Genomic DNA, 5,852 nt, shown 5'->3' with positions numbered 1-5,852 from the left:
TTCTGATGCGGGTTTTCTCCCTTTCATCCACAAAAACAAACAAACAAACAGAAAACAAAATCCAAATATATTGCCATAGAGTGGATGCCAGCTCACAGCGACCCTCTAGGACGAAGTAGAATTGCCTCTGAGGGTTTGCACAACAAAACTGCTTGGTAGCATGGTGGTCACAGGTGCTGCGAACCATTCAGCAGCTTGAAGGCACCAGGAGAGAGAGAGCTTTCTACTCCTTTTCATCCACAGGTTTAAAGAAAATCCCCCAAATTAGCAAAATTCTTAAGAAATATACCTTCAGTCCTTTCTTCTGAAGTACCTCTGGGTGGACATGATGTGAACCTCCAATCTTTCAGTTAACTGTTGAGCATGCTAACTAACTGTTTATAATAACTACAGATTCATTATGGTATGGACTTTAGAGTAAGTTAGTATCCATAGATTATTACTTTTTTTCAAGCATATTGGCCACTTTTGAAGTCTACCACTGTGCCTTTATGGGGACACTCTGCTCCCGCAAGGACCGAGCGTCTCAGAAGCCACAGAGGCAGTTCTGCTCTGTCCTATGTGGTTACTCTGAGTCAGAATCGGCTCACCTGCAATGCGTTGTGATTGATGTTTTTAATAAGAGCAGTTAGAGTTAAGGATGCATGTCTTTAGAAACCAGTAGGTTTGATTTCGTAGTGAGGAAGGATGTTAGAAGTTGAATTGTTGATTTAATTTTTGTGTGAATTGAATTTCCTTAATTCCCTAATAGGGTTTTATTCACTTCCATATAGTAGATTCTGACTCATGGAGACCCTATAGATTTTTTTGACCCTATAGATTTTAGAAGTAGATCTCTATGTAGCTTGATATGTGCTTAGTTATCAGAATTCAGCCCACGTAGGTCAAGCAGAAGGTGAGTCTTGCTGTGATTTTCTTCTTTTACTTTTATTTGAAGTTCAGTGTTTGGTTAACCTATTTGAGTTAGTATGTGATGACCAGAAGCACAGAGAATTGTTTGACCTTAAAAACGTCGTAAAACAGAACCAGTGAGCAAGCTAGCACCTTTGAGTACTGGATCAGGAGAGCACCGTGGTTTCACAGAATGCTGGTGACAGAGGTGTAACAGAGAAGAGCACGATGCTCCTGAGCATGGACTGTCCTCCTAGATAGGTGAGCCAGAGGTGGGAGCCATGTGCAGGAAGGCAGGTCGCCCACTGGGAAGCCCAGAGCATAAGCAGAGTTGGGCCTGCCTTCCTCAGCCTCTCTTTTAACTGCTCCATTCTCAATGATAAGGGAAAGTAAAAAAGTACTGTATCTAGAGTTTCAGTTTATTGGGGAAAAGAGAGATATGCTTAAACATGTCTCTGTATTCGATGGATGGCTACGTCAAGTCTTTCCAGTGACGCTCTGGTCTAAGGGCCATGAGAGTGCCTTTAAGAGTCGTCTGATCAAACAGTGGCTTCTGAGGGCATCTGCTGGGCCAGTGCAGTTCAAGGCAGAGAGGTCTGCTCACAGGGTTATAGTGACATCTTTGTATTCTCAGGAGTCGTCTTTGTGTGTGTATATGTGTGTAGGTGAGAGTGTGTGTACAGTTTCATAAGCTTTATTTTTTTTAAATTTTATTTATTTATGTTTTTGTCCTCACTAGGCTGTATCTGGGGGTGGGGATATGAGCACCCACGCCCCTATTTTTATTTTTTAAAGCTTTCTTATTGTGAATTGGGTACAAGTTTACAGTCGGTCAGTTTTGCATTCAGCAATTTATACACGTTTTGCTTCATATTCTTGACTGCATCCCCCACACTTATCCCACTGCTTTCTGGTGTCCCTTGTTTCCCTTATAAATCTGTCTGCCTGTCTGAAAATTGAACCATGGCGGGGTGAGGGGGTGGAGTTGAGTTCAAATCCAGAGGGGGTGGATAGGGTTAGAGTCTCAGGGAGTTCTACTAGTTTCTATCTGACCAAGAAACCTGGTTTATTTTTATGTTGTAGAGTTTCATTCATTTGCTTCCCATTCTATCCAGGACGTCCAGTGTGATCTTTTTCAGTGCAGTTTGTCCTGGTAGCGGCCAGGCACTATCTATTTCTTCTGGACTCAGGCCTGTGGAGGCTGATGTTTGAGTGGCTCGTTAGTCCACGGGACTAATTGTTTCCAGGTCTCTTCAGTTTTCTTCACTCTTCTTTCCTCTAGACAAGGAGAGACCAGTAGTTGCTCCTTAGCTTTTAAAACTCAGTCAGTACTCCCCAAAATAGGATGTGGAACTTTATCTTTGTGGACTGCAGTATGCCAGTTGACCTTGATGTCACCTGAGATTATGGGGGTCCTGAGCCCCCGGGTCCAGTGACTCATTCCTCAAGCTGTTTGGTTCTGTCTACGACATTTTCATAGCTTTGTGTCTCATATGCTCCACCACATTTATGGGAATTCTTGAAGGAAATGTAAGTGTACACTTCTACATAGGTACAGATATCCTCTGTCAAACTTACACATATATTCTTGGTTGTATACATGCTCAATCTCTATCTCTCTTTTTGGAACAAATAATCTTTTATTGTGATTTTGGTAAAAGCTGACATAATAAATTAGGTTTCCATTTGACAATTTCTGTATAAAATTATCAGGTACATTAGCTGTAGTATTTTTTACAGTGTGTCTCCAATTGTTTGACTCTAGTACTCAAGTTCCCATGACCTCTTATCCTCTCATTTTTACTTCAGAGCAATTGCTGACCTTTTGGTATCATATAAATGATTTAAAATTGAGCATTATATTCAAGGTAATCTCCTCTTTTGTGTGTGTCACTCCATTATGTTGATAAATTGTGACTCTTAGGAATTTGAATTCTGTCCCTTGTTTTTTCCCAGGGGGTAATCTGGATAGATTTTCTCAAAGAACATAAGATGTTCATGGGGATTTATCATGATTATAAGCCTTCAGAAAATTGAAAACTGCGTGGACAGAGAAAGGCTGGGAAAGTTGTGCTGAGGAATTTGTTTCCATCGGGACAACACCAATGCTCAGTCTGAGGGGAATGAGCATTCACACAAGAACTTTGTTGGGAAAATGAACTCATCCCTCTAAATCCTTGATCTTGTGCATTCAGACTTCTTTCTATTCCTCAAACTCCAGATCATTTCAAGGGAATATAATTGGAGTCTCTCAAGGAGGTCACATCTGCCCCTGGAGTGTGGTCTGAATTGACAAGCACCTCATTCTTTGGAGTAAGAGTTAAGAGAGGGAAACACTGCCTTCAGCCCTGGGTAGGCCTAGATGGATGATATGTCTAGCAGCAAGAGCTTTGTCTTTTGCTATTTTTGTTTGAAAAATGTTTCCATGATTTTGTGTCAATACTTTTTGAGATATCCTCACATACTGTGCAACTCACGGTTCCTACGTAGCATGCATTTCTGTGTTCTGTATTAGGATGATTGTGAACATTATAACATAGGTCTAAAGACCACTTTCATATTTTTCCGTAGGAAAATTTTGGCATTTATTGAAGAATGAGGTAATTATCTGCGTTTCCCAGGGAGAAAAAAAAATGACTCAGAGTAGATGGAATTTTGCCAATTTTGCCAATGCGACAAGCTGGTATTGTCCATTCAGACATCATTTCTTTTGAATAAGAGTTTATTATTTACTCACCAGGGATTTGAAAACTGGAGAGCTACTTTCAGGGGCCTATTTTCTTTTTGTTAGGCTCCTAAAATGATCATGAAAAACAGAAGTGTTATTAAGATGAAAGATTTAGGACCTTGATTTGCTGGTGATGTCACAGTGCTCTGGTCATTGGGACATTCTCAAATTTGGCCTTTGAGTTTGATTCCAAATAGTATTGATAATACAGAACCAAGTGCATCCGGTCTAAAGAGTGGCGCACGAGCGACTGCTCTCTCTGTAGCTCTATGACTTTGGGGCCAGACTACAGGACACACTTTGGACACACACACACACACACACACACACACACACACACACTTTACTGCATTTTTACTGTGTGTCAAGAATTATGCTAATACAAAAGTCAGTTCCCCTAAAATATTTGAAGTAGGTAATAATATTACCCTCGTTGCACAGAAAAGGGCAAAAAGACTTTCGACAGAACTGTTCAAGAACATAAAACTAGTAAATGGTGGAGAGAAGACTAGAGCCCGGGCTTATTTGACTCCCGAGTGCTCAGGTGGCAGTCAACCAACAGTTCTTTGTCTGCATTTTCAAGTCTTTTTTTTTACTCATGGTATTAGGGCCTCATCCAACTCTTAATACAATCCATACACACATCAATTGTATAAAGCACATTTTGTACATTCATTGCCCTCATCATTCTCAAAACATTTGCTCTCCATTTAAGCCCCTGGCATCAGCTCCTCAATTTTTCCCCTCCTTCCCCACTCCACCCTCCCTCATGAGCCCTTGATGATTTATAAATTATTATTTTGTCATATCTTGCCCTGTCCGATATCTCCCTTCATCCCTTTTTTTTTTGTCCATCCCCCAGGGAGGAGGTCACATGTAGAACCTTGTAATCAGTTCCCCCTTTCCAACCCACTCTCCCTCTATTATCCCAGTATCGACACTCTCACCACTAGTCCTGAAGGGATCATCTGCCCTGGATTCCCTGTGTTTCTGGTTCCTATCTGTACCAGTGTACATCCTCTGGTCTAGCCAGACTTGCAAGGTAGAATTGGGATCATGCTGGGGGTGGGGGTGGGGGCGATCATTTAGGAACTAGAGGAAAGTTGTATTTTTCATCGTTGCTACATCCATTTCCTTCTCTAGACCTACATAACTGGAAGTGAAAGAAGTGCTGATGGGAAAAAGATATGCATGGGTTTATCCCACTAGAAGCCTAGACACAATACAATGAGCAACGGGGGAACACAGCTTAGCTAAAGAAATGTTCAAGATTTGTTATATAGAGAGCACATGCCACCTGGTGTCCATTTTGAGCCTCGAAGGGGGAGTTCTGTGTGGCTTCTCCTGCTTCTCGGGCCTGTCAGCTTTCCCTTTTCAGGACTTGACTTTAGCATCGGATGAAACCCAGTATTCACAATGGCAATTAAGGGCAAGGGCTCCGTGACAGCTGCTCCTTTTTGCCTTGAAGGAAGATGAACATGTAGTTTAATAGGACCAAAACATCTGTATTGGCTTCTTCAGAAGGTAGGCATATGGATGCTCCTTGCCTTCCCCAAATAGATCTTGTTTATCTGAAGCCCTGCTCAAGGTTGCCATTAATGACAGCGTCTGCTTTTCTCTGACCTGCTAAGTGGCAAGCCCTGTGGCTCTTGAACTGGAATGTCTACTGTGCAGGAGTCAATTGTAACCACAGCTAGTAGGGCATTATTGCTCTAGTAGAGCCTTTGTCATTGGAGCCAGGCAAGGTACATATGCGCTTCAGAGGTTTCCGCCTCTTTCCTGTGTGCTTCCCTTGCAAACGGTGGCCTGTCTCTGGCTTGTTCTCTCTCCAGTGGTGTTGCTGGGCATGAGACCTAGCCCGATCCACTGAGGGAGGACCATAGGGTAGGGAGCATCTCCCAAACCCTGGCTGGGTCTTTTTATAAAGTCTAGCGAACAATCTGGAGACATTCTTTCTCTAATGTTCAGTCTCTGCCTCCAGCCACCGGCTAGCCGGAACTCCTCTGAGCTCTGCGCTGGCTTGAAGAAGCAGTTTTGGGGCCTGTAACTTGGACTCCTTTACTTCGTGGCCATGCGTCGTCAGCCGCACGGCTTGCTGCACTCTTGTCTCGTTTCTTGTCTCTCCTTTCTCGTCACTTCTACCTCAACTTCTGAGTGATGCGATCACGCAAATAACATGAGTGGGTAGTGTTCAACCACAGAAATTCATTTTCTCACAGTCTAGAAGCTGAAA

The sequence above is a fragment of the Echinops telfairi genome, unplaced genomic scaffold (assembly GCF_000313985.2).
Source record: "Echinops telfairi isolate 266 unplaced genomic scaffold, ASM31398v2 ScPeMD7_443;HRSCAF=831, whole genome shotgun sequence".
Lineage (NCBI taxonomy): Eukaryota > Metazoa > Chordata > Mammalia > Afrosoricida > Tenrecidae > Echinops > Echinops telfairi.
Note: the sequence above shows the minus strand (reverse complement) of the source record.